Source organism: Cryptomeria japonica, unplaced genomic scaffold (assembly GCF_030272615.1).
Source record: "Cryptomeria japonica unplaced genomic scaffold, Sugi_1.0 HiC_scaffold_356, whole genome shotgun sequence".
NCBI lineage: Eukaryota > Viridiplantae > Streptophyta > Pinopsida > Cupressales > Cupressaceae > Cryptomeria > Cryptomeria japonica.
Window position 1 is genome coordinate 128,535 of NW_026729178.1, and position 11,466 is coordinate 140,000.

Here is an 11,466-nt window from a genome sequence, read left to right on the forward strand (position 1 = left end):
CGCGACTCGACCGAGCGCGCACTGGCCGAGGTGCACACCGATTTCACCTGGGTGCGCGCGCAGCACCTCGGGCGCACCGGGGTGCGCGCACAACGCCCGGGTTGCACCGTGGCCTGTGTGCTCGGTGCGCCTCGGGTGCGCGCTCGGTGTCGCCCCCCGCGCGCGCGGTAGTGCGGGCAGCGCACCCCGGCCCGGCCCGGCCCCGACGAGAACGCAAACGGGCAAAAGGTTTATTCAAATAGCATTGCGACGCCCGGCGAAAAACTAAAAAAGGGTGCAACACCGGGACTTCCCGGGAGGTCACCCATCCCAGTACTACTCCGGCCCAAGCGCGCTTAACTGCGGAGTTCTGATGGGATCCGGTGCACTAATGCTGGTATGATCGCACCCGTTATGAGCTTGTCGCAGTGTGTACTTAGCAAACCGCGACCCACGTGCGAATCCACCCCGGCCACCCACCCCCGTCGAGGTGCACACCCTCCCTCGCGAAGTGCGCCCCGTTCGCCAAGTGTGAGCCCTGCCCGGGTGCGCGCACCTTGCTAGGGCGTCGGGTGTGCACCCGGCCCGGCCTACGTGCGTGCACCTGGAGGGGGCGTCGTGTGCGTGCAGTGTCCCGTCTGCAACGCGGTGCCCACACACCACCTCGGGCGCAACGACCTGCGCTCACATGTGGGCCGAGTGCACCTTGGTGCATGTTCGGGGCGCCTCGGGTGCACGCTCGATCTTGCCCCGGTGCACCAAGGCGCTCGGTTTGCCCCGGGTGCGCACTTGGTGCAAGGTGGGCACCCAAAATAGGGATCAAGCACCAAAACACAAGTTTCGGGATGCAAAATGGGACCCAAGGACCACAAATGCGTTCCAAGACCCATGATGGGTCCACGAGAACAAAAATGTGTTCCGAGACTTAATAAACAAATATTGGGTTTTAGGAGAAGAAACATGCTCTGATGCCCAAAACGAGAATCGACCCCGAAAAGGCCACAGGCCAAAAGTGGGATGCGAGACAAAAAAAAATGGGACCCGAGGACCAAAATTGGGTTCCCAGGTCGAAGACAGGGCAACCGGACAAGAAACGACCTCTAAGGCTCGAAATGAGTCCCGACGACTAAAACTTGACAAGAAGCACCCATCAGGCACCCAACTCGACACCCATGGGATGCCGACCCACCCGGGCTTCCACCTAGCACACCTTGGCACCCACCCACCCTCGCACCCAACCTCGCACCCAACTTAGCACCTTTGAACCCACATTGGCACTCACCCTGACCCTGGCACCTTGGAACCCACATTGGCACTCACCTTGACCCTGGCACCCACCTTTGCACTCACCTTGGGACCCACCCTGGCTCCCACCTCGGCACCCACCCAGACACCCACCTTGGTTCCTTGGCACCCACCTTGGATCCTTGGCACCCACCCCGACACCCACCTTGGCACGCAACTTGGCTACTTGCCACCCACCTTGGCTCCTTGACGCCCACCCCGACAACCACCCCGTGACCTACCCTGGCTAGGGTTGGTGCACACCCACCCTGGTGCCCACCTTGGCACCCACCCTATGACCCACCTTGGCACGCACCTTAGTACCCACCCCGTTACCCACCCTAGGACCCACCCCGTGACCCACCTTGGCCAGGGTGGGTGCACCCACCCTGGTGCCCACCTTGGCACCCACCCATCCTAGCACCCAGCCTGTGACCGGGCTTGGAACCCAACCTTGCACCCGCACCCGTCTTGGCCAGTGTGGGTGCGCACCCATCCTGGCACCCACGTTGTGACACACCCTTTAACCCACGCACCCTAGCACCCACGTTGGCACCCACCTTGGAACCCAACCTAGCAACTTGGCACCCACCCCGTGACCCACCTTGGCATCCACCATAGCAGTCGCCGACTTGGCACCCACCTCGGCACCCACCTTGACACTTGTGGACCCACCTTGCCACTCACCCTAGCATCGACCCATCCTAGCACCCACCCTGGCACCTTTGCACCCTAGCACTCACCCATCCTAGCACCTAACCTGTGACCCACCTTGACACTCACCCTCGCACCCACCTTGGAACCCAACCTAGCACCCACCCACCCTGACACCAACCCTAGCACCTACCCACCCTTGCACCCACCCTGTGACCCATCTTGGCACCCACCCATCCTACCACTCAACCTATCACCCACCTTCTCACCCACCTTGGCATCCACCTTAGCACCCACCCACACTGGCACCTTGGCACCCACCTCGGGCAAGGTGGGTGCACACCCACCCTGGCACCCAATTTAGAACCCACCGAGCATGTTACCCACCTTGGCACCCACATTGCAGCCCACCCTAGTACCCACCCTATGACCCACATTGGCATCCACACCCTAGCACCCAGGCACCTCGACACCCGCCTTGACACCCACCCTAGCACTGAACCTGTGACCCACCTTGGAACTCACCCTAGAACCCACCCACCCTGTGAACCACCTTGGCATCCACCTTAGCACCCACCCACCTTGGCACCCACTCTAGCACTCACCCATCCTAACACCCAACTTGTTACCCACCTTGGCACCCGCCCTCGCGTCCACCTTGAAACCCACCCTAGCACCCACCCACGCAGGAGCCCACCTTGGCACCCAACCTAACACCCACGCATCCTGGCACCCAACTTGTGACCCACCTTGGAACCCACCCTAGTACCCACCTTTGAACCCACTATATCACCAACCCACCTTGGCACCCACCCTATGACCCTCTTTGGAATCCACCCTAGCACGCACCCACCCTGGCACCCACCATGGAGCGCACCCTAGCACCCACCCACCTCGGCACGCACCTCAACACCCACCTTGGTGTGCGCACTGCGCCAACCTCTCAAAGACCCTATGTGGTGCGCTCCAAAGTGTACACCTTTGGTGCGCTCCAAGGTGCGCACCTTTGGTGCACACCGAGGTGCACACCAAAGTGTGCACCGAGGTGAGCACCAAAGTGCACTCCAGGGTGCACACCAAGGCGTGCACCTTTGGTGCGGTCAATGCAAACGAATTCGGAAGTTGGGGTCGATGTCCTAATCGCTGCTGCAGACTACACGTATGAGAATCGGACAAATAGCTTTATATAGGGGAGGTGTTGCGTTTGATGGGTCGACTCCCCTGGTTGTGTGCACTGCACCAACTTCAAAGACCCTGTCTTGTTTAAGAAGTCAAAAGTTGGGGTGGATGTCCTAATCATTGCTGCAGTCTACGCATGTATGAGAATCAGACAAATAGCTTATATAGGGGAGGTGTTGCATTCGGTGGGTTGACTCCCCTGGTTGTGCGCACTGCGCCAACCTCAAAGACCCCGCATAGCAGAAGAAGTCGGAAGTCGGATTTTGGTGAGCACCAAGGCGTGCACCTTTGGTGCGGTCAACGCAGACGAATTCAGAAGTTGGGGTGGATGTCCTAATCGTTGTTGCAGGCTACACATGTATGAGAATCAGACAAATAGCTTATATAGGGGAGGTGTTGGGTTTGATGGGTCAACTCCCTTGGTTGTGCGCATTACGCCAACCTCAAAGACCTTGTTTTCGTTAAGAAGTCAAAAGTTGGGGTCAATGTCCTAATGGCTCCTGCAGGCTACACATGTATGAGAATCGGACAAATAGCTTATATAGGGGAGGTGTTGGGTTTGATGGGTCGACTCCCCTGGTTGTGCGCATTACGTCAACCTCAAAGACCTTGTTTTCGTTAAGAAGTCAAAAGTTGGGGTCGATGTCCTAATTGCTCCTGTAGACTACACATGTATGAGAATCAGACAAATAGCTTATATAGGGGAGGTGTTGGGTTTGATGGGTTGACTCCCCTAGTTGTTCGCATTACACCAACCTCAAAGACCTTGTTTTCGTTTAGAAGCCGAAAGTTGGGGTCGATGTCCTAATTGCTCCTGCAGGCTACGCATGTATGAGAATCAGACAAATAGCTTATATAGGGGAGGTGTTGGGTTTGATGGGTCGACTCCCCTGGTTGTGCGCATTGCGCCAACCTCAAAGACCCTGCATTGCGGATGAAGTCGAAAGTCAGAGTTTGGTGTGCTACAAGGTGTGGTCGAAGGTGCTCACCTAGGTGTGCACCTTTGGAGCACAGGAAAAGTGCCCTCCAAAAGTGCGCACCTTTGGAGTGCACAAAAGTGCCCTCCAAAAGTGCGCACCTTTGGAGCGCAGAAAAGTGCCCTCCAAAAAGTGCCCTCCAAAAGTGCGCACCTTTGGAGCGCAGAAAAGTGCCCTCCAAAAAGTGCCCTCCAAAAGTGCGCACCTTTGGAGCGCAGAAAAGTGCCCTCCAAAAAGTGCCCTCCAAAAGTGCGCACCTTTGGAGCGCAGAAAAGTGCCCTCCAAAAAGTGCCCTCCAAAAGTGCGCACCTTTGGAGCGCAGAAAAGTGCCCTCCAAAAAGTGCCCTCCAAAAGTGCGCACCTTTGGAGCGCAGAAAAGTGCCCTCCAAAAAGTGCCCTCCAAAAGTGCGCACCTTTGGAGCGCAGAAAAGTGCCCTCCAAAAAGTGCCCTCCAAAAGTGCGCACCTTTGGAGCGCAGAAAAGTGCCCTCCAAAAAGTGCCCTCCAAAAGTGCGCACCTTTGGAGCGCAGAAAAGTGCCCTCCAAAAAGTGCCCTCCAAAAGTGCGCACCTTTGGAGCGCAGAAAAGTGCCCTCCAAAAAGTGCCCTCCAAAAGTGCGCACCTTTGGAGCGCAGAAAAGTGCCCTCCAAAAGTGCGCACTTTTGGTGCGCACCAAGGCGCTGGTTCGGTCGTTGCAGGCGAGTTCGGAAGTTGGGGTCGATGTCCTGAGCGGAGGTGCAAACTACACAGGTGTCGGAATCGGACAAATAGCTTATATAGGGGAGGTGTATGCTTCGATGGGTCGACTCCCCAGGTTGAGCGCACCGCGCCAACCTCAAAGACCCTACGGTATGGATGAAGTCGGAAGTTGGGTCCGATGACCGATTCGATTAGTAGGTATGCTCATGAGGTCGGAATTTGGGTCCGATGACCTGCCATGTGCAGGAAGGCGAATGTTGACACTGTGCGTTGCAAGGTGCACACCAAGGCGCTGGTGCGGTCTTTTTAATCGAGTTCGGAAGTTGGGGTCGATGTCCTGATCGGAGGTGCAAGCTACACAGGTGTGGGAATCGGACAAATAGCTTATATAGGGGAGGTGTATGCTTCGTTGGGTCGACTCCCCGGGTTGAGCGCACCGCGCCAACCTCAAAGACCCTACGGTATGGATGAAGTCGGAAGTTGGGTCCGATGACCGATTCGATATGTAGGCATACTCGCGAGGTCGGAATTTGGGTCCGATGACCTGCCACGTGCAGGAAGGCGAATGTTGGCACTGTGCGTTGCAAGGTGCGCACCAAGGCGCTGGTTCGGTCGTTGGAGGCGAGTTCGGAAGTTGGGGTCGATGTCTTGATCGGAGGTGCAAACTACACAGGTGTGGGAATCGGACAAATAGCTTATATAGGGGAGGTGTATGCTTCGTTGGGTCGACTCCCCGGGTTGAGCGCACCGCGCCAACCTCAAAGACCCTACGGTATGGATGAAGTCGGAAGTTGGGTCCGATGACCGATTCGATATGTAGGCATACTCGCGAGGTCGGAATTTGGGTCCGATGACCTGCCATGTGCAGGAAGGCGAATGTTGGGACTGTGCGTCGCAAGGTGCGCACCAAGGCGCTGGTGCCGTCGTTGCAGTCGAGTTCGGAAGTTGGGGTCGATGTCCTGGTCAGAGGTGCAAACTACACAGGTGTGGGAATCGGACAAATAGCTTATATAGGGGAGGTGTATGCTTCGATGGGTCGACTCCCTGGGTTGAGCGCACCGCGCCAACCTCAAAGACCCTACAGTATGGATGAAGTCGGAAGTTGGGTCCGATGACCGATTCGATACGTAGGCATATTGGCGAGGTCTGAATTTGTGTCCGATGACCTGCCATGCGCAGGAAGGCGGAATTTGGGTCCGATGACCGAGTTGATGGCGTGCCATGCGCAGAAAGGCGGAATTTGGGTCCGATGACCGAGTTGATGTTGATGGCCCGCCATGCACAGGAAGGCGGAATTTGGGTCCGATGACCGATTTGAAGGCGTGCCATACGCAAAAAGGCGGAGTTTGGGTCCGATGACCGAGTTGATATTGATGGCCCGCCATGCGCAGGAAGGCGGAATTTGGGTCCGATGACCTGACATACGCATGGAGTCCGACTCGGGGGCCGATGTTCGATTCGATGACTTGCATTGTGGGTAAAGTCGGAAGTTGTGGTCTTTGACCCGATTCGATGACCAGACTTCGGCTGCTTGAGAATCGGACAAATAACTTATATAGGGGAGGTAGTGTTCTCGAGCATCCTCCCCCCGTGCCCGTTTATGTCGATTGATGCTGGTGCTCGACTGGTTGGAGCGCTCGGATGCAAAAATCTTGCACCAGGATTTATCGATTGTGATGGACACGGCAAGTCTCCTGATTGCTATGCAGGAGCTCATCGTGAATCTCTATGCGGCCTTGGTATGGACTCGACCTGCGGAATGGTTCGGCAATGGTAGTCGCTCCAACACGTCCTTGCAATGGCCACAGAGGTGATTCGACTAGAGCTCCAGTCTAGCTTTTGGGTTGCTTGGCGGACTGGTATAGCCGCGATCGAGTTCCGGCCATGAACGTTTTAGATAGCTCTTGGGCTTTCTGGGACGGAAGTCGGAAGTTTGGGCTGTTGTCCGATTTGATGACCATTCTTCGGATGTGTGAGAATCGGACAAATAACTTATATAGGGGACTGTGTTGTCTCACGCAGCCCCCTCCGTGCCCCTCTATCTCGACCGATGTTGGTGCTTGAAAGGGTTGGGATCGCTCGGATTTATAAACGTGCACCACCATTTGTCGAGTGTGAGGGACGCGGCAGGTCTCCTAAATGCTATGCGGGCGCTCTCTGAGAATCTCTATCCGGCCTCGACACAGACTAGTCTTGCTGAATGGTTTGGCACTGGTAGTCGATCCAACACGTCGTTGTTGTGGCCGCCTAGGCGATTCGATTCGAGCCCCCGTCTAGCTTTTGGGTTGCTTGGCGGATTTTGCCCTATCCGCAAGTGAGCTCGGTCCCTAAACGTTCGAGAAACCCGATTGCTATGCGCCGACTCTCTTTCTTGCGAGCCTCCATCTAGCTTTTGGGTCTCTACGGAACGGAAGTCGGAATCTGGGACCGTTGTTTGATTCGACGAGGCAGACTACGGTTGTGCGAGAATCGGACAAATAACTTATATAGGGGAGGTGTTGACTGGAGCATTCTCCCCCGTGCCCCTCTAACTCGACCAATGCTGGCGCTCGAACGGTGGTAGCGCTCGGATTTTCATTGAGCGCCAGCATTGGTCGATTTAGAGGGGCATGCGAGATTCCCGAATGCTATGCGAGGGCTCTAACGGAAATGTCTATTGGTTTCGGTATGGATGCAATTGCGAGTGGTTCGGCAAAGGTAGTCGTTCCGATGCGTCCATGTCGTGGCCAAATCGATAATTCGATTTGAGCCCTCGTATAGCATTTGGGTCTCTCGATGTGATTCCGCATTCCAGTCCCTTTGGGCACTGCTTGAGCCGCATCCCAGGGGGTTCCCTTCCCAATAATCTGCCTCGCAACCCGATTGCTATGCGGTGAGGCTCCTCGGCCGCCTCGGAACTATCTGTGTATCAGACGCATCGCGGGATAAGGGGTTGGCAACGGTAGTCGCCCCAAGCGCGTCCGATGCTTGGACCATTCCGAGGCGGCCCTGAAGCCTCTTCCGTCTAGCCGTTGGGTCCTTCTCGCCGCATCCCTCGCCTCGCACCCCGATTGCTATGCGGTGAGGCTCCTCGGCCGCCTCGGAACTATCTGTGTATCGGACGCGTCGCGGGATAAGGGGTTGTCACTGGTAGTCGCCCCAAGCGCGTCCGATGCTTGGACCATTCCGAGGCGGCCCTGAAGCCTCTTCCGTCTAGCCGTTGGGTCCTTCTCGCCGCATCCCTCGCCTCGCACCCCGATTGCTATGCGGTGAGGCTCCTCGGCCGCCTCGGAACTATCTGTGTATCGGACGCGTCGCGGGATAAGGGGTTGTCATTGGTAGTCGCCCCAAGCGCGTCCGATGCTTGGACCATTCCGAGGCGGCCCTGAAGCCTCTTCCGTCTAGCCGTTGGGTCCTTCTCGCCGCATCCCTCGCCTCGCACCCCGATTGCTATGCGGTGAGGCTCCTCGGCCGCCTCGGAACTATCTGTGTATCGGACGCGTCGCGGGATAAGGGGTTGTCACTGGTAGTCGCCCCAAGCGCGTCCGATGCTTGGACCATTCCGAGGCGGCCCTGAAGCCTCTTCCGTCTAGCCGTTGGGTCCTTCTCGCCGCATCCCTCGCCTCGCACCCCGATTGCTATGCGGTGAGGCTCCTCGGCCGCCTCGGAACTATCTGTGTATCGGACGCGTCGCGGGATAAGGGGTTGTCACTGGTAGTCGCCCCAAGCGCGTTCGATGCTTGGACCATTCCGAGGCGGCCCTGAAGCCTCTTCCGTCTAGCCGTTGGGTCCTTCTCGCCGCATCCCTCGCCTCGCACCCCGATTGCTATGCGGTGAGGCTCCTCGGCCGCCTTGGAACTATCTGTGTATCGGACGCGTCGCGGGATAAGGGGTTGTCACTGGTAGTCGCCCCAAGCGCGTCCGATGCTTGGACCATTCCGAGGCGGACCCGAAGCCTCTTCCGTCTAGCCGTTGGGTCCTTCTCGCCGCATCCTTCGCCTCGCACCCCGATTGCTATGCGGTGAGGCTCCTCGGCCGCCTCGGAACTATCTGTGTATCGGACGCGTCGCGGGATAAGGGGTTGTCACTGGTAGTCGCCCCAAGCGCGTCCGATGCTTGGACCATTCCGAGGCGGACCCGAAGCCTCTTCCGTCTAGCCGTTGGGTCCTTCTCGCCGCATCCCTCGCCTCGCACCCCGATTGCTATGCGGTGAGGCTCCTCGGCCGCCTTGGAACTATCTGTGTATCGGACGCGTCGCGGGATAAGGGGTTGTCACTGGTAGTCGCCCCAAGCGCGTCCGATGCTTGGACCATTCCGAGGCGGACCCGAAGCCTCTTCCGTCTAGCCGTTGGGTCCTTCTCGCCGCATCCCTCGCCTCGCACCCCGATTGCTATGCGGTGAGGCTCCTCGGCCGCCTTGGAACTATCTGTGTATCGGACGCGTCGCGGGATAAGGGGTTGTCACTGGTAGTCGCCCCAAGCGCGTCCGATGCTTGGACCATTCCGAGGCGGACCCGAAGCCTCTTCCGTCTAGCCGTTGGGTCCTTCTCGCCGCATCCCTCGCCTCGCACCCCGATTGCTATGCGGTGAGGCTCCTCGGCCGCCTTGGAACTATCTGTGTATCGGACGCGTCGCGGGATAAGGGGTTGTCACTGGTAGTCGCCCCAAGCGCGTCCGATGCTTGGACCATTCCGAGGCGGCCCCGAAGCCTCTTCCGTCTAGCCGTTGGGTCCTTCTCGCCGCATCCCTCGCCTCGCACCCCGATTGCTATGCGGTGAGGCTCCTCGGCCGCCTTGGAACTATCTGTGTATCGGACGCGTCGCGGGATAAGGGGTTGTCACTGGTAGTCGCCCCAAGCGCGTCCGATGCTTGGACCATTCCGAGGCGGCCCCGAAGCCTCTTCCGTCTAGCCGTTGGGTCCTTCTCGCCGCATCCCTCGCCTCGCACCCCGATTGCTATGCGGTGAGGCTCCTCGGCCGCCTTGGAACTATCTGTGTATCGGACGCGTCGCGGGATAAGGGGTTGTCACTGGTAGTCGCCCCAAGCGCGTCCGATGCTTGGACCATTCCGAGGCGGACCTGAAGCCTCTTCCCTCTAGCCGTTGGGGCTTTCTCGCCGCATCCCTCGCCTCGCACCCTGATTGCTATGCTGTGAGGCTCCTCGGCCGCCTTGGAACTATCTGTGTATCGGACGCATCGCGGGATAAGGGGTTGGCAGTGGTAGTCGCCCCAAGCGCATCCGATGCTTGGACCATTCCGAGGCGGCCCTGCAGCCTCTTCCGTCTAGCCGTTGGGGCCATCTCGCCGCATCCCCCACCTCGCACCACGATTGCTATGCGGTGAGGCTCCTTGGCCGCCTCGGAACTATCTGTGTATCGGACGCATCGCGGGATAAGGGGTTGTCACTGGTAGTCGCCCCAAGCGCGTCCGATGCTTGGACTATTCCGAGGCGGCCCTGCAGCCTCTTCCGTCTAGCCGTTGGGGCCATCTCGCTGCATCCCCCACCTCCTCGGCCGCCTCGGAACTATCTGTGTATCGGACGCATCGCGGGATAAGGGGTTGGCAGTGGTAGTCGCCCCAAGCGCGTCCGATGCTTGGACTATTCCGAGGCAGCCCTGCAGCCTCTTCCGTCTAGCCTTTGGGGCCATCTCGCCGCATCCCTCGCCTCGCACCCCGATTGCTATGCGGTGAGGCTCCTCGGCCGCCTGGGAACTATCTTCGTATCGGACGCATCGCGGGATAAGGGGTTGTCACTGGTAGTCGCCCCAAGCGCGTCCGATGCTTGGACTATTCCGAGGCGGCCCTGTGGCCTCTTCCGTCTAGCCGTTGGGGCCATCTCGCCGCATCCCCCACCTCGCACCCCGATTGCTATGCGGTGAGGCTCTTCGGCCGCCTTGGAACTATCTTCGTATCGGACGCATCGCGGGATAAGGGGTTGTCACTGGTAGTGGCCCCAAGCGCGTCCGATGCTTGGACTATTCCGAGGCGGCCCTGCAGCCTCTTCCGTCTAGCCGTTGGGGCCATCTCGCCGCATCCCCCACCTCGCACCCCGATTGCTATGCGGTGAGGCTCCTCGGCCGCCTTGGAACTATCTTCGTATCGGACGCATCGCGGGATAAGGGGTTGTCACTGGTAGTCGCCCCAAGCGCGTCCGATGCTTGGACTATTCCGACGCGGCCCTGTGGCCTCTTCCGTCTAGCCGTTGGGGCCATCTCGCCGCATCCCCCACCTCGCACCCCGATTGCTATGCGGTGAGGCTCCTCGGCCGCCTTGGAACCATCTTCGTATCGGACGCATCGCGGGATAGGGGGCTGTCACTGGTAGTCGCCCCAAGCGTGTCCGATGCTTGGACCATTCCTAGGCGGCCCTGAAGCCTCTTCCGTCTAGCCGTTGGGGCCTTCCCGCCCCATCCCTCGCCTCGCACCCCCGATTGCTATGCGGTGAGGCTCCTCGGCCGCCTTGGAACCATCTGTGTATCGGACGCATCGCGGGATAAGGGGTTGGCACTGGCAGTCGCCCCAAGCGCGTCCGATGCTTGGACCATTCCGAGGTGGCCCTGAAGCCTCTTCCGTCTAGCCGTTGGGGCCTTCCCGCCCCATCCCTCGCCTCGCACCCCGATTGATATGCGGTGAGGCTCCTCGGCCGCCTTGGAACTATCTGTGTATCGGACGCATCGCGGGATAAGGGGTTGGCACTGGTAGTCGTCCCAATCGCATCC

At 58.8% G+C, this 11,466-nt stretch overlaps 1 non-coding gene across 1 annotated transcript; it reads right to left on the minus strand.

Moving 5' to 3' along the window:
• Positions 1-271: 271 nt before the first annotated feature.
• LOC131870881 (5S ribosomal RNA) lies at positions 272-390 on the minus strand. The gene has a single exon (XR_009369182.1). It is a non-coding gene; the product is annotated as a 5S ribosomal RNA (ribosomal RNA).
• Positions 391-11,466: the final 11,076 nt, after the last annotated feature.